Raw genomic sequence first — 23897 nt, 5'->3', positions numbered from 1 at the left:
GCAGGTAGCTCTGAAACCTTGACAGAATAAAAGACCAAACTTTGGTTTATTACAAGTAATTTTCTTTTGGGACATATGTGCAGACATTATTTCCTTTGCCATTGTACATATTGAGTACTGAATCAAGTTCTTTGCATTTAAAACTTGTCCAGAGGCACTGCTCACAAAACAAGGAAGTAAATAATGCTGGCATTGCTTCTAGATGAGATTGGAACACTGGTATTTGTTACTGTGCATTTCTGCCTTGCATGGAGGATACCAAACGCATTCATCTCAGCCCAGATCCTGATTAAATACTGATAAGTAGGACATAAGAGAAAACAGAGCTTGAGCCTGGGTCATGACCCTTCCTGTTTGTAGGGAGTGAGCTTAGAAATTGGGAGAATGGTGAAACAGAGGGCTATTTGCATGAGCCACATCCCTCTCTGACTCCAAAGGGCAGAAGACAACCCACAGTAGCCTTCAACCAATGAGGTAAAGGCAGCCATTCCTCATTGGTGTAGAAAGAAGAAGATTTCCTTGTGGTCTGAGCTCAGCTGCAGACTGAAGTCTCTCTTCAGGTAAGTAATGGTTATTCGTCTTCCTAGGATATGTTTCCTTTCTCTCTCTCTCTCTCTCTCTCTCTCTCTCTCTCTCTCTCTCTCTCTCTCTCTCTTCTCTCTCTCTCTCTAAGTATGTCTATTTGCAATGCAATTCACAGGTTCCTGATTACTTAGAAAATAGGAAATGCTTGTGATATGGTAGACCAAGATCCAGATCCATATTTTCTATAAGTTGAAACTTAAAATAAGGCATGTTGTCTTTATAAACAGTAGTTATCAATCATTTTGCTTTAGCAAGTTTTATAGAAACAACCACATAAGCAACTTGCTGGGGTGCCTCTTGAACACTTGGAAAGCACCTGTCCAAGTCTGGAGCCCCGGAGTTTCACAGTGGCTGTGGGTGGTTCCAGCATGTGGACTCGAAGAGTAGTCTTCACCGGGGCTCCTGTAGCTTTTCTTTAGTCCTATAAGTCTGTACTCTTCATTGTTATAGTTAGAACCAGATGTGGAGATACAGAATATATAGATGAAGCTGTTTGTTGGAATTGTAAAGCCACTAGATGGCTTTTCTAATGCCTGACTAGCTCATATACACTACAAAGCAAAAGAGAAGTAGAAGGGAGAAAGATAAATAAGCCAATGGCATAGATGTAGTCCATTTAAAGGTGAACTTTTAGCAATGTGACAATTTAACAAAACTGTATCACCAACATTTGTAAATTTTAGTACTGCCTAAATCATATTTTTTTGCCTTCACAAAATTGAAGTTTTGTATTCTGAAACAGCTGCTGTTACAGATCTGTTATGGTTTTCAGGAATAATTCTAAACACTAGGGTACAAACTCGATTCTTTTTAACAGATTGTTAGTATTTAGCAGTTACTCACAGGAAATACAAAATAACAGGGAACAACATCATTTCACTTGATCTGAAAGCTCCAAAGAGCTCAGGGGTGGGGAAAGAAATGATGAGAATTTCAGTAGCTTAGTAAAAAATAATGGGTCTTTCTTATAGAATCAGATTCTATCTGCTTGGAGGATACAAGCTGATAGAACTGTAACACCAAAAAATTAAAAGAACAGTGTTCCTAACTGGGAAGTTTGGCAGGAGACAGTGGCCAGGCTGTGCCTACATCCACTCAAGGCACAACTGAGCATGTAATTTGTACCAAAAATTCTCAAACGGAGAAATCAATTGCAATAGTTGTGTTTAAAAAAAAAAAAAAAACAATTAACACACATAGCCCCCTGTTGAGATTCTGATGTAGGAGGCCTCAGTTGGGACATATATTTTTAACAAATGCCTTCGTGATTTTTCTGTAAGTGGGCTTTAGAAAATAATGTGAAAGCTACCAACTTAGGCGATTGGCAACACTAGGATGGGTCCGTGCGGAGTTTGTTACCCTCTGTACACTTTAAAATCTCACTGATACGCTGCCCTATCTTCAGGCGGTTTAACCTAGTAGTTAAGTGCTAACCCTGGAGCCAGACTGTCCTGCATTCCAGGCCCGTATCGTTTTCATCTTTGCTCAACTTTCCTTATCTTCCCAATGGAAAGAAACAGTTGCGGTTTTTTCATCACTGGGAGGTTGCCATGAAGGTTAAATGGGACACACCTGGCAGTGCATTTAGCTTGTGCTTTGCACAGGTAATATTGTGTTATTTTGTTATTTCTTGTTGCTATGATTGTAAGTTTTTTACTCTCTGCCTTGCTGATACGTTGGTGATAAATGTGGGTGAAATGAAAGAGCAAAGAGTTCCCTTACACTGTCTTCCTGTGAACGCAGAAAACTGGTGAAATTTGAATTAAAATACCAATGCTAATTTATTTTATTACTGATTTTGACATAGGGTATCATGTAGCAGAGGCTGGCCTAGAATTAATCCTCTTGCCTCCACATCACAAGTGCTGGAATTACAGGCATGTGCTACCATGTCTAAGTCAGTATTAATTTCTTAGTTTCTAATCCTGGGACTTGGATACTGAAGCAGGAGAATAGACTGTCGAGAGTTTAGATCCAGCCTGGGCTACTTATTGAAACCTGTCTAAACAACAAAAACAAAGCAAAACAAAACAAAAACAAAACCCGGCAGGAACAACAACAACAACAAAGTTCTTATGCCATGGGTGGTGGAAATCGAGAGAGGGAGGCTGGAGGACAACTGTCAAAGGTGCAAGGCCAGCATGGTCTGCACAGTAGTTTCAGACCGTCCGGTGCTATGGGGAGGGAATCTGTCAAAATCAATTTATTTTCTTTAAACAAATATGTTCCATTCGAAAGAAGTCAAAACCAGTTGTTTAGTTCCCTATGTGGATCATTTCCATTCAAAATGCAGTGATTAGTGGATGTAGCACAGCAGTATCTCACTTTCCTAACATGAGTAACCCTTTGTTTTTTGGGTTTGTTTGTTTTTTCATATTGGGTCACCATTGATCTGAATCGGTGAACTTTATTTTTTTCATTTTTCTTTATTAAGAACTTTTCTACTCATTCTACATATCACCCACAGATTCCCCCTCCTCCCTCCTCCCATCCTTCAGCCCTCCCTCCCAAGCCACCCCACATCCCCACATCCCCCAAATCAAGGTCTTCCATGGGGTGTCAGCAGAACCAGGCACACTGAGCCGAGGCAGGTCCAAGCCCCTCCCCCACTGCACCAAGGCCGCACAAGGCGTCACACCCCCGGCACTGGGCTCCTAAAAGCCTGTTCATGCACCAGGGATGGATTCCGATCTCCCTGCCTGGGTGCCCCCCAAAAAGTCTTCCATATCCAGAGGGCCTAGTCCAGTCCCATGGGGGCTCCAACTGAGAAGGAAATTATTTTGAAGACCTCTGCTGTTTGAAAACACAGTAGTAAAACTTAACTTAGTCCAACAGCATTTGCTTGTGTAGTATAGCAAACTTCACAACTTTCACAGCCATAAAAAAAAAAAACTGTTTAAAAGTGTACCACTATTAAGGTTTTGATTTTTCATTAAGCATATATATGCTGTAAATATTTTTTTTTTTACAGAAATCCTCTCTTTTATGTCTTTTAAAGGGCTTTATGTTTATATTGTGGTAACAGCTAAGGAGCAAATTGCTCTTGTTTAAACTGAAGAAATCTGTTGTCTATTAACTAGAATACAAAAAAAAAGATTCAGAAAGCAATTTTTTGTAGTACTATGCATTGAATTCTGGACTACACAGATGGTAGGCATGCACAGTACAACGGGGCTACATACTCAGCCCCTAGAAAGCAAACCTTTTACCTTAGAAAGTCATTTATTCCAGGGTATGAGATTTCTATTGCACGGCATAGTTCTCTTTTCTGAACTTTTCTTCCTTTGGTGATATCTGTTTTTCACTTCCTCCCCCACCATTATCTTCTACGTCATCTTCTACTGCTAGCGTCAGCAGAGAAGAGACACAAGTGCTTATTAAATGGAGGAATGATTAAGTGATAAATACTGGGTCATTAGCAATTTACTAAGGGGAGGTATTTTCAGAGAAAGAGTGCTTTCTCACTGTACCCTGAAATCATATCCTACAGGATACCCCTTCTCCTCCTCTTTTTTTTTTTTTTTTACAGTTCTGAGGAGCAGGAGAAACCTAAGTAGATTTTTTTAAGTTCTTTAATTTTGTTTTGAAGTTACAATTGTTTGCTTCCTTTCAGATCATTGTCAAGACCAGAGATAAATTTGTAGAAGGAAACGGTTTATTGCTTTTCTCAGTTCTTGGTTCAGGTGCAAAATCTAAACTCATTTTGGAAGAGTGGTGACATGTTAACAGATATTGATACTCCTTCATAGTCTCAAAGCCTATTTGTTGACATATACATTCCACTGGCCTGGTTTATTGTCACTGTGGCCTGAATCAGGACAGTGAAAAGCGTGCCTCTACAAATCCATCTGACAACTCTGTCAGTTATAACAGAAACTGCAATTCCCAAGTCTCAGGGGAAGTCATGCCTTGCTGGAATGACTAAAGCAATGAGAGAAAAGCAGACAGGCTTGGGTTGCCTAGCAAAATAGCAATTTGAACACAGTGACTCACACATCATAGCAAAGGTTGGGGCAAATGAAAATCACTGATATATTTTCTTGTGTTCTGAGTTCCATTTCAGTGGAAGCAATTTGAAAACAAATGAAATGGTTGGGTGTAAGCCACCCTGACTCTTAATGCACAAATGCTATTCAAAATGTCCACTGTTTTCCTCAGAGGAAATAGAAGCAAGAATCTTAACTTTTTGATATCTTGAGTTTAAACATTTGGCCAAAGCTCTTGGAAAATATTCGATGAGGAAAGGTTACATTCAAGTACTACTGTATACCATGTGAACCTACCTTAAGAGTAAAGATTACCTACAGACAGTGCCTGAATTGTACCATTGGAAAGGATTAGGAAGGTCCTTTGTTTTAATCACTGACAACTCTGTAAATGAAACACTGAGCTTGGTAGCTTATACCTGCAATCCCAGCACTCATGATGCTGAGGCAGGAGGATTGTCATGAGTTCAAGGCCAGCCAGGGGTACAGTAAGTTGTAGGCTACCCTAAGCTACAGTGTGATTTAAAAAAAAAAAAAAAACTAAAAAGAAAGAAAGAAAATTAATTTTAAGAACCTACCTAAGAGTCTGATATTTAATGTAAAGAAGGAAAGTAAAACTGTCTTATAGGATACAAGAATCCCACATGGAACTGCACCCAGGTAGGACCCACTGCCCATGGAATGGCTTGTGTGGTTGAGGCGCACAGAGAGCTTTTCCTCTCTTGTGGATTTCATGTATCTCTATGCTTTACTGAATGCTCAGAACAGAGGGAGACTTACCATCACTAAGGACTGGGAGCACAGCCCAGAGCTTAGAATGCTTACCTGTCATGTTCATGCCCCCCAAGTTTGATCTCTGGCGCTGTATTTTAAAAAAATTGCTGGAGGAGAGAATCCTAGCAGCACTCAAGAAAAATCACAGTAATAATTTTCCTTAAAAGTGGATATGTTTTCTACACCTTTTACACTTTTTATTTCCCTTATTCTGTTTTGTTAACCCCATCCCCAACCACGGAGGCATCTAAAACATCTTCCTTAATCACTTGGTTGTTACACAATTTCTCAATATATGAATCAGAGATCCTTTATTACAAGTATCAGAACTTCTATACGCACAAGAAACAAATAAACAACAATAACAAAAACAAGGCTTAAGAATGTTTAATAACTGATTATAGGTCATCTGCACAGGAAGTGATAATTTGGGTGTATGTACCCCTACCTGCAGCTCTCTCCATAATGGCAATGTTGTCCCTGAAGGAAACCAGATCTGCTTTGCAACTGGATCACTTTATGATGTTTAATGAAATGGTTGAGCTAAATTGTTTATAGAACTGTTCTACCTGTAGGACTAAATAGCTCAACAATATAAGATATAATTCATTTTTTCTTTTATTGGAAATAAAAGACTTTTTTCTTTACCTTTCATTTTGTATTAGAGAATCAGAAGTTATTACCCTTCTACTTATTTCTTGTGAACTCAGCAAAGATATCAACAGAAATTAAAGACACTTTTTTTTTTTTTTTTTTTTTTTTGGTTTTTTGAGACAGGGTTTCTCTGTGTAGCTTTGTGCCTTTCCTGGGACTCACTTGGTAGCCCAGGCTGGCCTCAAACTCACAGAGATCCGCCTGGCTCTGCCTCCCAAGTGCTGGGATTAAAGGCGTGCGCCGCCACCACCGCCCGGCCTAAAGACACTTTTTAAAGATAAATAACTATAAGCAGGGGCAGCTGGAAAGACAGCTCAGAAGTTTAGAGCACTAGCTGCTTTTCCTGAGGTTCTGAGTTCAATTCCCAGCAACCAAATGGTGGCTCAAAGCCATCTATAATGAGATCTGGTGCCCTCTTCTGGAGTGTAGGCGAACATGCAGGCAGAACTGTATACATAATAAATAAAGTTGTTTTTTTTTTTAAAGAAAAACTACAAAGACTAAGGGATTTTATTACACACTAATAAATGTATATTATTATTATTATCACTATTATTATTATACTATATTATATTATTACTTAAGTTTCTCTTGGTTTCACATTTCTAACCACAGTGCTTGTTACGTGGCAAAGTCCTAGGAACTTAACTTAACCTGTGGCTAAATGTCCTTTCTTGGGGAGCAAAATATAGTGAAGTAAAAAATCCTAGAACGTAATGCCCTGAAGGAGCTATTATCTCAATATACATTAGAATGACATTATTTGTTGTGAGGTGACTCTGATAGAAATGGCCAAGAAATTTTTTGTGAGTTTAATGAACTTTGGTAAAGTCACCAAACTGACAATTTCTGAGCCTTTGCTCAGGGAGAGTCATTATGGCTCACCAGTCCAATTTGTTGGAAAAGAAAAGTCAAAACTGCAAAACTTTATACATTCTTTCTAGTTATTCATCCCTATATTGAGGCAACTGAACTCTGTGAGAGTAGTTTCTTTACTAATCCCAAACTAATGGGTGATATATTGGAATTTTATCAGCAAAGAGGCAGCAAGTTATTATCTAAGTCTTCTCTTGGTCTCACATTTCTAATCACGGTGCTTGTTACCTGCCAAGGTCCTAGGAATCCAACTTTCTCCATAGTTAAAGGCTCTTCATCGGGGAGCAAAAAAAATTGTGAGGCAAAAAAATCCTAGAATGTATGTCCCCGAAGGAGCTCTGATATTATCTCATCAATCTCCCTTATTTTATCAACAAAAATACTGAGCTCTAGAGAGCTCATACCAAGTTATTAAAAAAATTGGTCTTCACAGCTTTTTCTCCTTCCACCTCATCTTCCTGTCCCCAATCATCTTCCATTACTTGCTCCTTTTTCCAACATATTCCACAAACCCAGATGGCCAGCCCAAAACCTTCCGTCTGGAAGGACCTTGTTCCTAGCGTTTTTCTCAATACCATCCCCACCCCCACCCACTCTCCTTCCTCCCAAACAAAAATCTAAGTTTCCTGGGATTTATTCCATGCTCTTAGAACCTTGTTGCAAGAAAACCTGCTAAAACTCATCTGGGAAACTAATGTTAATGGTGTGAACTGGTTAATGTGTTACTGCTTCCAGGAATGATATTTGCATTTTAACAGAGACTGGGAATTTTAGATAGCCTAGTAAGGAGTATAATTCTGGGTGGGATGTCCCTTTGTCCTAAAGTCACAAGATAGAGCTCTTCATTGTACCTTGGGCTAACACTGTCACCCAGAGGGATTTGTCAGGCTGGTAAATTAGTATATAGCTGTATGCGAAAGGCTTTGGATGCTTTTTTTTTTTAAAGCACCACCTGTTTAAAAACAGTCTAAAGCGAAAGCTCCCCTGAAACGGGCTCTGCACTTCATGAAGAGTCATTTGTGTGAGCACCAAGACCTCCAGTGGATCCTGTCGCAGGTTAGACACCGAGTCAAACTCATTGTTTTTCTCTTATATGACAAATTACTTTAACTAAAAAGCCATTTGCCTATTGGTTTTCAATCCTTTCCAGTTTTATTTAATCTCTTATAGCCGCTAATTTGTATATGACTTAGTTTTGCCTTTTGCCTTTCCTTTCTCTCTCTCTCTCTCTCTCTCTCTCTGATTTCTTTTCCTTTTTCTTCTGTTTTTTTCCACTCTTTCTCCTACCAGGCACCTCAAGCACAGAGAAGCTGCTGACAAATTGGCTTTGAAAGACTATCAAGAAACCCCACTTTTCAAACGGAAAATTCTAACACCTTGTGTAAGACAGAGTCACAGTCCTGTCTTCTAGGAAAATGCAATGGATATGGTTATACACCCTCCATTTATGGGTTCTGCATTACTGGATTAAACTGATTGCTCACTGAGAATGTTTTTGTTTTTTGTTTTCTTTGTTGTTTGTTTTCAAGACAGGGTTTCTCTGTGTAGCTTAGCGCCTTTCCTGGAACTCACTTTGTAGACCAGGCTGGCCTCAAACTCACAGAGATCTGCCTGGCTCTGCCCCCCAAGTGCTGGGATTAAAGGCATGAGCCACCACCGCCCGGCTGAAAATGTATTTTTAATTGAATCTGTACTGAACATGTATTTACTATTTTCTTGTCATTGTTTTCTAAACAATACAGTATAATAACCATTTATAGAGAATTTACATATTAGGTATTATAAGTAATCTAGAGATGTTTTAAAGTATATGGGATGATACTTGTAGGTTAATTGCAAATATAGTACTTTTATATAGGAGACTAAAGTGTTCGTATATTTTATTATAAGGTATTTCTTTTATGTTTAAAATTTAAAATGTCACTTTCCTCCTCTGTACAATTTTTCTTTTTCTTTTTCAGTGCTGGAGTCAGAGTTAGGACCTTGTCCATTCTGAGAAAGTGCTCTACCAACTGAGATACACTCAGGCCAGTTCTCAGGTAATCTTATTTCAAGTTCACCATGTTTGTTATTTTTAATTTTTTTTTATTATCGCATGTCAAAATAGGATGTCAATGTGTAGTCCTGGATGGTCTTGAACTTACATAAATCGCCTTGCCACTGCCTCATATGCTACCATGTCCAACTGTTACATGTTTTTTGATACGTTGTTCTGCAAACAGGGCTTTTGTTTTCCAGTACCAAGTGCCTGGAATAAATATCTCCTCACTCACTCACACTCCTGCAGCAAATACTGTGTTGTAGTCAAAGCATTAGAACTGAGCTAAGGAGCTAGCTAGTTGATGTACAAATTCCCAGTCTCTACCTTTGCAAGAGTTTCTTATTTGGGGGGTCTGGAATGGAGCTCTGGAAAAAAATGCATTATAATAAAACATCCACCAACTCCTATGACACTGATCTCGGAGTTATACTTTCTTTTTACCCTCTATCTCATGATACAGCCCAAGCTGGCACAGAATTCAAGATCTTCCAGCCTCAGCTTCCTTGGTGTTTAGATTATAAGTATGTGCTATCATGTGTGGCTTGCTGTGTGGGTTGTGATAGACTTAAATACCTAGTGTTTTGAAAGGTTTAGTGCACTATAAAAATGCCCCAACCCAACAAACTGAGTACTTAGTCAAATGATCTTTCTTATTATTTTGGCACGAGTTCTATATGAAGTAATGAAATTATGAGGGCCAGCACCTACATATTTCCATGCCTATTGATATCATTCACTATGGGCAATGAATAGAATTTTATCACATGCTCTCATACATGGAAATTCAACTGATAAAGGTAGAAGATGTCTTCAATATAATCTACTAATGTCATTTATCTTCACAATAGAGAAACTGTGGCTTAGAAGAGGTAAGTGACTTAGCAAAAACAGTAAGTATCTAAGCAGGACTAGTGCTTAGGTCTTGATTTTCTGCAAACTGAGTGCTCCATGGGTCAATCTCATTTCTTCCTTTACTCCTATGTATTTTCATTGATTTCTATCAATTTGAGAGCGTTTTTACAAAGTTAAGTGTGTTCAAACAGGTTAAGCTATTGTTAAGGAGGCAGACAAGCAGGAGGAAGACAAAGAATAAAATCATTACAAATCCACTGTAGCACAAGTTACCATCAGGGCACTTTGCAATATCCAATGTTAGGACCTGTTAGATATTGGCTTGTAAATTAGACTATAATTTTTAAATTTTTAGACTTTATATTATCCTCATTAAATTTACACAAACATCCTCAAATGATCACATAGTTTCAGCAAAAAATATAACCAGGTATAGTGAAACTGATACTCTTGATACTTAAAGTATTTTGAGCAAAATAATTTAACAGTTCTTATGATAAAAACTAAAGACAAAGCTGGGCAGTGGTGGCGCATGCCTTTAGTCCCAAAACTTCAGGAGGCAGAGGCAGGCAGATCGCTGAGTTTGAGGCTGCCCTGGTCTACAGAGCAAGTACCAGGACAGTCAGGTTTATACATAAAAACCTTATCTAAAAAACCAAAAACCAAAACCAAAAAAGACAATAAATTATTTTAATAAGCAAATAATACCCAACCACTTATTTAAAGTTAAATCACACAGAACAGTACTCTGAGCCTGTATTTAATTATGCAGTAGATGGAACAATTATTTCCCTTTACTTTTTCAACAGCTTCTGAAAAATATTTTTTTCAAATATTGGATACTAGCAGTGCACTCATAGACCTTTCAGAAGCTATTGCAAAAGTAAAGGTAAATAATTGTTCTATCTCTTAAGCATCCTTATGTCTTCTGTAATCTAAGTTACATTGACCACTAGCTGTTTTTCTTATTTTGGTCTTTACTGCTTAAGAGATTTTCAGCTGCATATAATTCTTATAAACTATAATAAATACATTAACTAATTTATTTAAACTTTAATACATATTACAAAGTGCCCAACTATCTGCTAGTTACTATGAGGTTGAAAAGCAAGCTGTATCACTTATACCATTCCAGCAATTTGTCACTTGCAACATGCTGTAACACCTGTCATCTCATTTGACTTTCTTTGTCTTGTCTTTTATCCCAAATATATTTTTGACAAAACAGGCATTATTCTCATTTTAGATATTAAAAAGGAGGATATGAGAAAGATGAGGCTAAAGAACTATAATTCATTATTATTTGTTTATCAAACATAACTCTGACACTAAAGAAGTGGTCTGACACCAATGGAGAGGTTCTTGTCTTCCCATCCTAGTCACAGAGCTGCTCCTTTTTCCTTCATAATCAATATTACTTTGTCCCAAGCCTGTGACCCAGTCCCTTAAGGCACCTTGCTCTTTGATAATGAATCTCTCTAAGGTGTTGGTGTTAATACGTGTTAATGAACAAAAGCATTACCCTCTCTGGGAACACAATTTACATTTTAACTGGAACTTTTAGAGAACAGCATTTAATCCTGATCATATCAGCCCCTGGACAAAACTTTGAAAACCTCCTCATTGTCAAACAAGTTAATTTTAAAAGCATCAACCCTGTGGGACAAAGTCCCCGCAATTTGCCCCTAATCTAAACTGGCTAAAGCCTTTCTCCCAGAAATCTAGCTGGTGTGTCCAGCAAACTGGACTCTTCCCTTTGCCCACATAATCCCACTAGGTTAAAACTTCTCCTCCCCTTAAATGCTTCTCTAATCTCTGCCCCTCCTTTAGCGTTGGTGCTATTGTCAGCCAATCTTTGAAGGACTTTAGATTAGTTGGTAGAGGATTAGGGGAGGAACTGCAGCAAGCAGCAGGATGAGGAGTGTCCATCCAACTAAGAATGTGGAAGAGTTTCCATGGGAATCGGGGAGATGGAAAGGTTTTAATCATAAGCCTTGCCAGTTTCATAGTCTTGGCAAAGGCTATGAATGGAAATGTTATGTCTAGTAATGCTGGTTAGAAAGCTTTGTTCTGCAAGCAGCCTGCCCTGGCAGAGAGGGATCCTGAGAACCAGAGCCTCAGCAATGTAAAACTATCAAGAATAACCACAGTGCTCAGAAAATAGAGATCTCTAGAGTTTAGAAGTTAAATGATGTGTCCAAAGTCACGTAGCTAACGAAGCTGCAGGAGAACCAGGACTTACCTCATAGTTTACTGCTCTGGAAGTTTCCAAAGAGAACTTTGTCCTGTGAAGATATACCTTGTCTGTGTACCTTTGGTCATCTGCCCTCATCTAGCTTTTATCCCTGCCCTAGAGTTTATCTATAACTACTCCTTAATCATTGTACTCTTAGCAGTTCTCCTTAAATGACATTCTTTCCACTCCTGGACACAATAAGAAATTCTGAATTCACCTTCTTAATGTACTTCAGTGCTACTTAAAAGTGATTTATTTATCTAGTTAATGCACCCATTTAAGTCTCTATGGAGTCAGACTTTTAATATCTCCCTTTGTTTTCTAGGTCCCAATAAGACTATGACGTTTTAGGGACTACCATGTAGTAATAGAGTTTGTTAGTACATGGCAGATCTTCAATTGGAATTTTACAGCTCTTACCTCTAGCCTTCTAATACACTTTCTTTCTTTGTGGGGGTTAGTGACCTTCATCATAATAGTCACACATTAATTGGGGAGATAGGAATGTCTGATGAATAGCCAAAGTAAAAACATAGAATTAAAAGCAGATTTCATAATCATGAATTACTAATTTTATGCTTCAGTTTTACATAATATATCTTGATGCCCTGACATAAAAGATGAAGAAAATAATGCTCTTACATCTTTGTACTTTCTTCCACCATTTTATGATTGTGTGATATTTTCACACTTGCTTCTGTTATATATAATATGTGCACAAGTAACCACAATACATATCATTTACAATTTTATCAAGTTATGTTACCTTTATAGCCTGCTGTGTAACCATAAACCCTACAGTTTATTCTTGAGGCTATAATTAAGCAGAATAAATATTCACTACCAATATTTTCTCTATAGTTGACACATTCTTCTTTTCTGTTGATTAGTCATTCATCCTTAACTATGTTAATGACATATTTAATCATCCAGTAATTATTTTTTCTCCCCCAAGGAGGATTCAGGGTTGTTACAAATTCTGAGTTATTTCAGGCTTTAAAATGCCTACTAAATCGAATACATCGACTAAATCGAATGTAGGGACTTTCATCTATAAGCCAAGCAGTTAGTAAACTGAGGAACGAGGACAGTGATTTTGAGGCCAGCCTGGTTTACATAGTAAGACTGTCTTAAAAACAACAACACACAAAAAAAAAAAACAGAGTAAGAAAGAAAGAAAACTACAAAATGAGAAATAAAAGAAGTAAAGAAGTAAGGGTGGAGGGAGAGAAGGAAGGAAGAAATCGCTAGTGAGATGGTTCAGTGGGCACTTGCTGCAAAAATGTGGCCACCTGAGTTCCATACCTGAAACCCAGATTAAGGTGAAAGGAAAGCACTCCAGAAGTTGTCCTTTCACCTCCATCCATGTGCACAGCAACACACATTTCCATACACAGACATCATAAACAGTCATACTCAAACCACAGAACTACTACCACTTATACTGAAATTTACATAATCAAACAACTTAACTAGTACTTTTGGTTCACCCTATGTTTTATAGATTCTTCTCTTTTGCCTTCTGATATTAGCTGTATGTGAAAGTTTGAAACATATCTGATATCAGGTAGTTTTTCTTTTGTGTACACAACTTGCTTTCTGTTTTTAGCTGTCTTCTTTAACATTTAATGATGCAATTAGGAGTCTACTTTTTCAGTTAATATATCAAATTTACTTGAAATACAGAGTATAGCCTTTAGATTTGCAAATCAAATTCTTGTATTAGTTTAGGAATTTTTGTTGTTAATGTTTCTAATGCTTTATTTCATTTGTAGACATTATTCTCTTTTATAGTGTACTTATGAGATCATCTTTGTTATTCCTCTGTATCATTTTCTCTTTAAGTATATTTCTTTGTCATTGTTCTCTGCACTTACTGTGATTATAATAGAATTTTCTTCTATTTAATTAATTTAAGTTTATTGAGATCCTCATTTCTTCTAGCTTATTAATATTCAATATTAATTTTCCTCAATTTTTTACTCTAGCATTAAGAAGATTTCTGTCAAAGATATTGCTTTCAATTCCTTCAATTATATACCTAGAAATGATATTTCTGACTTATATGTTAACTGAAAATATTATGCTTGGAAAACTGTCTTAGACATATAGAAGCATCCTGAGATAAGGAGACTATAGAGGATAGTAGCCATATTCATAGTCCCTTTGTATTATAGTTTGTTTGTAAGTCTTGTATTTGTTTCATATACAATTTAAAGACAAATGCAAGTAGGAATCACAATCAATGTTCAAGAGTATATACAGAAAGGTTAAATACATACAAAAATTAAATCCATGTAAGGGAGAAGAATGGAGCTAGAGCTGAAGAGGAGCTGGAAATGGAGTAGAGCATTGCTAATGTTCAGTTTTCAAAGTTAATTTGGTACCAATTCAAACTAGTTTATTATAAATTTACTGTGTTAACTATAATCGCCATGGTAACTACTAAAATATCTGTAACATATACAGAAAAGAAAATGAAGAGTAAATCAAAAGGGTATACTATAAAATATTAATCAAAGACAAAAATATAATAGGAACACACACACACACACAAACTGGCATAAACAAAGGGGAAGGGAGAGGTAGTTTTCTTCAAGAATGTGCCCCCCCAATAGTTAGTCTCTTCTAGAATTGCCCTAAACCCATATGGGCATATGGGCAGCACTAATTGGACTTAGAAGATTATGAAAAAGAGGACATGAAGTTGGGAAAGAATCATGATTGGAGGCATTTAGGAGGAGTAGAGGGGGAGACTGTGGGATAGATATAATCAAAATACATTGTATACATATATGAAATTCTTAATGAAAAAATAAAGCTATATTTAATAGCAAAAATGGCAGAAGCCCGTAAATGTTGCTGACATTTACCTGTAAATAGATTAAACAATTAAAAGATAAATATTGGCATAAAGGCAAGAAATCTGTGATCCATCTAGATGCTACCTACAAGATACTTTTCTTTGGAGACAGGATTTCACTTTATACCCCTGGCTTGCCTGAAAATCTCTATGTATTCCAGGCTAGCCTAAAACTTATGGCAACTGTCCTGCTTCTGCTTTCTAAATGCTGGGATTACATGTGTGCACCCTTATACCTAGTTAGATACTTAGTATAGCTCTAAAGACAGAAGAAGATTGAAAGTGAAAAAATGTAAAGACATTCCTTTCAAATAGCAATGAGAGAGGCTGTTTATATTAATATCAGTCAAAACAAACTTAAAACTAAAGATAAAAGTCAAATTTAAAAATTCACAATTACATGGGTATGAAACACTTCACAATTACAAAGCAAACATTTTAAAAACAGATCATGGATCAAAGAATAAATCAATATGCAAATTCAAAAATACTTTAGTAACAATAATCAAAATGCAAAACATCATTCCAAATGTATATAGGACATTGTGAAAATAGCACTTTGAGAGAAATCTGTACCTATAAATTACTATATTACAAAATCGAGAAAGGGAGTCAGTGCAGGGTCTCACACCTGTTCTCTACGTTACTTGTGAGGGTCACAAATTGCAGAGTTTGACACCAGCTTGGGTAGCACAGTGAGGCCCCATTTTTTAAAAAAATGAAGATAGATTACAAATCAACAGCCTAACTTTATACCTTAAGGAACTTAAAGGAGACCACGCTAAACTTAAAGCCAGTAGATGAAAGGAAATACATACTATGGCAGAGATAAATGAAATAGAGAAAAGAAGCTACTTGTAATTCAATTGTGAGGTGAAGAGAGGGAATACATTTTTGAGTTACTTTGTTATCAGAACTGTACACACAATAATTCCATTTATTGAAGAAAGCAACCTCATGAAATAAGTATGTCATCACCATTTTACAAAGGAAGAAATCATGGCTCAAAAAGGCTTAAAAAATTGTCCAACATCAGACAGTAACTTGTCAAACCAAATTTAAATCTAGGTATGTCTGAGTCAAAAGCTGTTTTTTTTTAAGCTGGTGGCTCAGAGGATACTAGATGTAGGTATCAAGAAAGAGAAAGAAATTCAGAGGCATCTCCCTCTAGGGATGATGATGATGGTGGTGGTGGTGGTGATGATGATGATGATGATGATGATGAATGATGATAAAAATAAACCCAGGGTATTGTGCATGTACACTCTACTACTTAGCTCCATTTCCACACTTATCCTTAGATTTTTTTCCTAAGTGACTGAACAGACTGTAGTGTTTAATAATTAATATTGAGAAGTCAGAACAAGCTGATTTAGCAAAGGAAACTCATTTAATTCAGGACATTTGGAGACTGAGGTGCCAGAAAAACACCTAAGTAGAGATGTCTGGTATTTGAAAGTACATCTAATATTTTTGAGACAGGGTCTCATGAAGTTCAGGCTGGTCTTGACTTTCAGATCCCACTACCTTTACCTTTCAAATACTGAATCACAGATATGTGTCATCATGCCTGGTTTTTGTCAGAAAGTTTTTGATCACCATGTGCCAAGTGATTTACAAATATGCATTCATTGAAGTAAGGAGAGAAATAAAGACTGAAGATTCATCAGTGTGGAGGTGATTCATAATGTTGCAAATGTAAAGATCTTACAAAGGAAGACTTTACTAGATTTAGCTAAGTGCTTAGACTTGGACAAGTACTCTGAAGTCTCATGCTTAGATTCCTAGAACAACACTGTTATTATTGACAGTCAGTAAGAATAATAATATGCTCCATGAATTGTAACACAGTACTCATTACATCACTCAGGAAGCTGCCACAGGAAAGTAAAAGTTGCAGGCCAGCCTTAGCTACACAAAAAGACCCTGTTTCCAGAAACCCATACCAGATAAACAGAAACAGGAGTACTTTATATTTATAATTGCCCTTATGGATTGTAACATGCCTTCCTCACTTTATCAGGAACTGGCTTTGAACAAAAGATAAATGAATTGGGATTGGCATTTCAAGGGCTTGAAGTGGCGTCAAAATGTCGGAGTGGAATTGTCCAAGGGGCAGCTGAGATACAGATTTGGAGCTGGTGTGATAGGATTGGACTTCAGATATAGATTTGGGAGTCATCCACATAGAAAGTTGAAGCTACAGCAGTGGGCAAGATCTTAAAGGAAGAGAATGTGGAGGGAAAATAACTCCAGGAATAACTCTTGGCCATACTAGTGCTCCATGCCTTTTTGGTATGTCAACCAGAGGCATGTACTTCTCTTCTGGAATATTACTCCCTGGTGGTAATTTGTTATTTATGACACTGAAATTAATATACCATGTCTTTCCTCCTTTAAAGCCAAGCCTCTCTGAATTCTCCTCAGCAAGTTCAGAGGCTTTTTTTGCTTCATTGTTATTGGTTACTAATAGGCTTGGGGATTTTTCTCTTCCATTTTTAGAAGAGAATGTCTATTTCTTCTTGCCAAACATAGATTCATGAACTGAGAAACTGAATGTTTCTCTCAGATATTTTCTTTACTAATTGAAATGCTGGTCTTGAACCATGTAACACAGAGCCTTGTTGATGTTGTATATTTTTCCTTCTTCTCAAAATCATTAGGAAAGACATAATTTGTCAAGACAATTTCCATTTGATATAAAGGCGAGAGTTTATTCCCAGCATTTTGCTGTTATTGCTACCTCCGCAATAGCTGAGATCACGGTATTACATGGCATTAGACCCTTAATAGTTAGAAATAAAAACACCCTAGGCATCTACCTAAGAAACTATTTTTTATAACCGAGGAAAATAAGATTCAATAAAATGATATAAGCCAATATTATTTCACAGTAGTTAAGAATAATCTCTGTAATCAGACAGACTTGAACTCTAGATCTGACATTGATTAGCTGCTTGGAATTCAATTCTCAACATTGAGCAATTTTTCAACTTCTTTAAACTTTAAATCTATAATATGATGATTATACTAGCTTTTATTTTGTAATGGTATTATAAATATTATAATATGCCTCCTAAAGTACTCCCTGCATATAATATAGCAAACAATATACATTTACTATTACTATGTTTGTTCTTATGCTGAGGAATATGAACCACTTATTCAAGACTATACCAGAATAAAATGACATAGAGATTAGAATTTATGGTAAAACTTCTCGTTTAGTGACAGTTCCTCTCTTTAAGAGACATGCAAATATTCAACACATGTGTAATGTTTAATTGATATATAGTACAATCGGAGAATGGATAATTTTTCATAAAATTGAAAACAAATCACATAAAAATGACCAAATGTCCAAATTTCATAATTAGAATAGATTAAAATACATTTAAAATTAGAAAAATTAGTACACAGGTAGGTGGATATTGTTTCTCAACATTTGAAGTTGGTTTTATTTTTCTGCAATTTTTGTTGTCAACTTGGTACAAGTAAACAATGAGCCAAGGGCATCCTGATATATTCAGTTTAAATGACTTTAGAGAAAATGATTTTCAATAACTCCATGATGTTAACATATTCCAGAAAGCACAGAGAAAGGTGGTTAGGGAGTTGGGCAGAAAGGGTAGAAACAGAGTAAAATAGCCCAGTGGAGAAAGCAGAATGGAAAAGACAGCAAACTGAGGGCAATGAGCAAGAAGATAGGTTCCCCAAAATGACATTGTGGAGACTTCCGAGAGATGATTGTTTCATTTGCAAAGAAAGGAGCAAAGAAACAGAGATAGGACTGAGTCTTCCATTTTTCTCCCTGGCTTTCCAGTAATGGCCAAGTTCACTTACAGGATTCTCTTTTTACAATTTGGTATTACATTTATTTATTAATTTTGTGTGTACAGGTTAGAGAACAGCTTACAAGAGTGAGTTCATCCTTCCAACATGTGGGTCCCAGAGATTGAACTTGGGCCATATTGCTTGATGGCAAGTGCTCTTACCCACTGAGACATCTCCCTAGCCCCCACCTAAAGGTCTTTTAATTTCTTCTAGCTGTGATTTATGCCAGTACAACGTCACCCTGAAAACAGGTTCAAATCAAACAGAAATAGTAGTTGCTACTCTCAGATTAACACTAATTCAGCTGGTTTGCCCGTGGCTTTTTTTTTTTTTTTTTATTATCAACTTTCAGACTTGTACTTCTATGGACCTTGCTTACCTCAAAAGCCAGCCTGCACATTAGCTTAGGACTGCACATACACACACACACACACACACATACACACACACACACACACACACACACACACACACACACACACACCCTGCTGTCTTCTTTCCATGTGACATAGGAAAGTATTAGGACACTATCTAATGAAAAGGAAATTAAATTGGATGAAATAATAGCAATCGCTGGCAGTAGAAATCAGACTATCTCATTCATTCATTGTGTTACTGGGAATTGCAGTTAGGGTGCCCATACTAGGGAAGCACTGTGCTACTGAGACCCCAAGCTCTCCTTTTTATTTTTTGATATCACTTATTTTTTTTTTAAAAAAATATGATTACATTAACAAGGTGAAGGATAGTTTTTTTCCAATTTCAGGTTTTATCCTTTCTCCCCTCAATTGGTTGACTTCCTCTTTCCCACTGCCCACAATTCTGTGTGAGTCTTTGATGGTTTTACCCATCACACCTAAGAAAATATTTGTAAAAAACTGAGACCTTTAAACCATGACAGGAGACAATAAAATTTCAGAAATGTAAAATTACTCCTTAAAGTAATTGATTTAATATATGAAGACTCTTACTACAACTTTGCATCTTTCACCAGCTGTGATTAAAGAGCTTGGAAAGTTTTGTCTGGATGTTTTAGTGTATAATTTATGATTCATTCAATTAGCAACAATTTATTGAGTGCTCTCTATGTGCCAGGGTCTGTGCTAAGTAGGCACCATGCCATCTCAAAAGGAAAATTTCATGTGAATATTATTTTAAATGGAGACACTTGAGAACATATTTAGTTGTTTTCCTGTGATGTTCTACACAGTCCCTTTCAACATCTGGTTACCATTTCACACCTTCAGTCCTTGGCACAATATTAGCTACCACCTGGGCCTCATTATGCCAGTGCCATTCATCTGTTCCATTTTCATGGTGAATAGTGATGCTTCTAGTTGTTTTTATGAATGAGAAGCATGCTTTAGAGCTGTGACCCTTTAAAACAGTTCCTTGTGTTGTGGTGACCCTCAACCATGAAATTATTTTGTTGCTAATTCATAACTAATTTTACTACTGTTATGAATCATAAAGTAAATATCTGGGATTTCTGATAGTCTTAGGTGACCCCTGTGAAACCACAGGTTGAGAACCACTGATCCCCAGGTACTGCTGAAAGGGATCAGTTTGGCACTGCATATAAGCAGAGTGCTAATACTATTTTCCCCTGTGTTTTAACCTTGTGTCACTATTTGCATGTTGTAGGGAATAAAAGCAAAGTACACTTTTTAAAAACATGTAAATCCAGGTCTTGGGGTACATTCTATAACAAATACCCTGGATTTGGAATAAATTTTAAGAGATGAAACCATTGCAGAGAACATAAAATGAGAAAAGGAGAAATAATTTGCCCTCTGGTCCTCCCTCCAGGACTGAATATGAATTGAGACACTTCGATCTGCAACTCGGAAAGATTTAGTTAGACTTAATGTTGTCCTCAGTATTTGCATACTGCAACTTCAGTTCTGATGCCTTTTGATTCCCTTCTTTAATTTTGCATTTTCATACCAGTCAAGTTGCTGAAAACTGTACTTTCTAGCCTAAGAATTTCAGATATACAATAGCTTCTCTGCTGCCAGTATTTGGGGGATGTATTGGAGCTGAGGGCATCCTCCTTGGCTCAGTTTTTGCCTTCAGTTTTGTCCGTGTTCTATCTTCAGACTCCACTTCTATCCATGCCAGTTTGGATGACAAGTTACCAAGTTTTGCTTGCATGTTAGGACCCTGCTTTGGTATGTGTTTTTGTGCCAAGCTTGGATCAGGAAGCATTAAGCCCACTGCCTATTTTAACTCTGTCTATATCCTGTTCTCTCCATTTTAACAAGTGAACCAGTCTCTGACCTTAGTTTTACCCTTTGTGTCTTGAGCTCTTTATGCCACAGCAGTTGATTTCTTCTTCCCTATTATCCAAATATTGCCTATGAGTAAGACTTGCTCACCAGAATATTCTTTCTGCCTCACCGGCACACCAAATTGTCTGTGAGAACTAAGGAAATCAGGTACAATTTCTCCACAGCAGGCAGAAGACAGCAGCTCCTTAATTTTGAGGCCACGTCGGCCTCCCAGTTAGGAAGCTGACAACACTGATATAATGTGTACATAGACAGGGTTAAATTAGACATGGCCAAAGACTGAGAAGTTCTCACTTGTGATTGGTGAGGACAGAGATTCCTGGAGTCCTGCCACTCCCAGAAGGGTATAAATGGGCAGCACTGAATTAGAATCTTCACAGGTGGTAGAGAGAAGGCAGACAGAGTGGCCAGCACAGGCTTAGAAGCAGAAAGCAGCATTCAGGTAAGATTTCTTGTTGCTGTAGTATGTGGACTGTGAAATCATTAAGGATTTGTATGTGTATACACGTGTGCATGCCTCTGTGTGTGTGTGGGGGGGTGCGTGCCTGTGTGTGTGTGTGTGTGTGTGTGTGTGTGTGTGTGCGCGCGCGCGCGCGCGCTCGCCTGTTTGTGCGTACATGCATGCGTTTTGGTTCTGAGCACTCTGAGCTCCTTGAGCAAGACTCACTCAAATCGATTACTTCTTCCCTGAAGCTGAAGATTGCTCCAATTTTTTTTATCCCCTGTCTCACACCTATCTCTGATAGGTTATTTCTGAAGAGTTGTTGGTATTTGTTAAAAGGTAGAGTTTTTTTCCTGAGAAAAACTGGGCCTCTCCAGGATAGCCTAGAGCTGATGAAGAATAACTATATTCAGCTGCGTCCATTAAAGAGGAAGCTGGCAAGAGAAGGGAGGGTTAGGGCTCTTGCTCCCAAGCCAGATATGGCTTGGAGGGAGCAACCAGGGAATTGAAAAACCTGTGCCAAAGCTGAGGAGGCCTTCAGGGTGATACCAGAAGGCTTGGCATGAAAGCTGTTTGGATAATCATCCCTCACACTTTCGCAGTGCTCTCTGCTTTGCAAAGTGCCTCCAGGTCTGTGATTTCATGAGGTTCTTCCAGCACCTCTGCAAGGTGGTTAAATCTGGTGCTAGAGGTAAAGGAACTTGCAAGGTCACAAAGCAAGTAGGTGACAGAGCCACGTGGAACTCCAAAACCAGGGTTCCTACTTCTTGGTCCTGTGCCCTTGAAATGCAGCAGGTTGGCATCCTCTGGATGAATGTGGAGGGTCAGTTTCTCTGTGGTGAGTAGCTTTGCAAGTGTTCTCACAACAGGCATAGAAACCTCAGAGTGAAAAACTACCTTGTCACTGATTTTTCCTGGGGACTTCTAAGCCTGGCTAAAGTGACTCAGTATAACTAAACAACTTTTCATAATTCAAATTTGCCTTCTGTAGTAGTCAGCCTCTTCTTTTACAAGCACAGAACTGTTACTTTGTGTTTTTAATCAGTGTTGGGGATCAAACCCAGGGCCTCCTCATGCCAGGCAACTGCTCTATTATTGAGTGACCCTAGTCCAAGTTGCTGATTTCTCAAATAAGACTATGTTCATTTCTGTTGTTTTTTGCTGGTGACCTCACTAAACTCATAGTTTTTTTCTGCTGCAAAGTATTGTCAGTAAGCAGTGAGTCTCATAGCTAGTGAGGACCACAAGACTCACTTCTCTTTACAGACAGCCGCTGGTGCTCTGGTTACTCTTTCGAGACAGCATCAGGATTGGCACCCCCAAACTTGGTGACTCAGATTGAGCAGATAACCTCTTCAAATTATTTTTTAAGTTCTACTCTGATTGTTAAGATGAGCTTTAAAAATGGGCATTTTCTCTCTCCATGTCAATTAGCTCAAAAAAGACCAATGTGACTGATCTCCATAGATCTGAACTTTCAGGCACTTTGTTGGGGCATAAAGAGTGAGGAAAGCATGTTACCAACTAAGTCTCTGTAGCTGAGGCATATCTGTGGAGACACATAGCATCCCATTTTCCTTCTGGAACCACCCCTACTTTGCCTCAAGGCAAAGCAGCCAAGAACAACCTTCATGGGTACACTATCAGGCTGACCTATAAATAACTACTTTCACTCTCAGATTTGTTTTGTTATCCCCCAAACCCCAAACTTGAAACACTGCAGACATGGGATGATTTTCCTTAATTCTTCAAGTTGTTAGGGGTGAACTTGTTATCCGGCAAGTTATTGAACACAGGTGTCTGAGGGCAGATTCTATCCAATCCAAATCTTCCTACTCTTTACTTGTAAAAGGGCACCCTAATCTACATACATATACAGTAGTAGTTTTGTTTATTTGGAGTCAAGTAAATTGCAAATTGCCTTTGAACTAGGTACAACAACAATACTTGTAACATAGGAGGCAAAGATTGCCAGGAGTTCAATACCAACCTGGGCTACATAGTGAGATCCAGCCTCAAAAGTAAAAACACTTTGGAAACTTCCATAACTTTGACTTGTCCTAGCTCCTGAGAGATGTCATTATTGTTGAAAACTAAATGAAAGCATAACAGCAAAGTACCAGAGAGCACAAAAAGTACATCATGTGCAATCAGTAAGTGACATACATGTTGGAGAAATTTCATTACAATACTTCACTTAGGTCTCAGGATTCAGTAAATGAAATTAATTCAATAAATGTATTAATTAATAATTTAATATTTGCTTCATCAAAATGGAAATCATATAGCCAAATTTTACAAATAGGTACAGGGACTATGCAAAACAATCAGTATATTGAAGACCTTAAAATTTTGAAAGCTCATATTTCAGAAGTAGATTTTTAACTGTTTCTTGTCCACAGTACCATCTCTGGCCTGCAATTTCTTCCTCTAAGAAGCTCTTATGCTTTCCTTTAATTACAA

At 37.6% G+C, this 23897-nt stretch overlaps 1 protein-coding gene across 1 annotated transcript in view; it reads left to right on the top strand.

The window, feature by feature from the left end:
• Positions 1-7683: 7683 nt before the first annotated feature.
• Positions 7684-23897, top strand: part of Rps6ka6 (ribosomal protein S6 kinase A6) — a 159594-nt gene continuing 143380 nt past the window's right edge. The window contains exons 1-2 of the mRNA XM_028884583.2: positions 7684-7931; positions 8837-8914. The gene's annotated coding sequence lies outside the window, so the exon portion shown is untranslated. The remainder of the gene's footprint in view (positions 7932-8836; positions 8915-23897) is intronic.

The sequence above is a fragment of the Peromyscus leucopus genome, chromosome X (assembly GCF_004664715.2).
Source record: "Peromyscus leucopus breed LL Stock chromosome X, UCI_PerLeu_2.1, whole genome shotgun sequence".
NCBI lineage: Eukaryota > Metazoa > Chordata > Mammalia > Rodentia > Cricetidae > Peromyscus > Peromyscus leucopus.
Note: the sequence above shows the minus strand (reverse complement) of the source record. Positions and strands in the feature narration are given on the sequence as shown.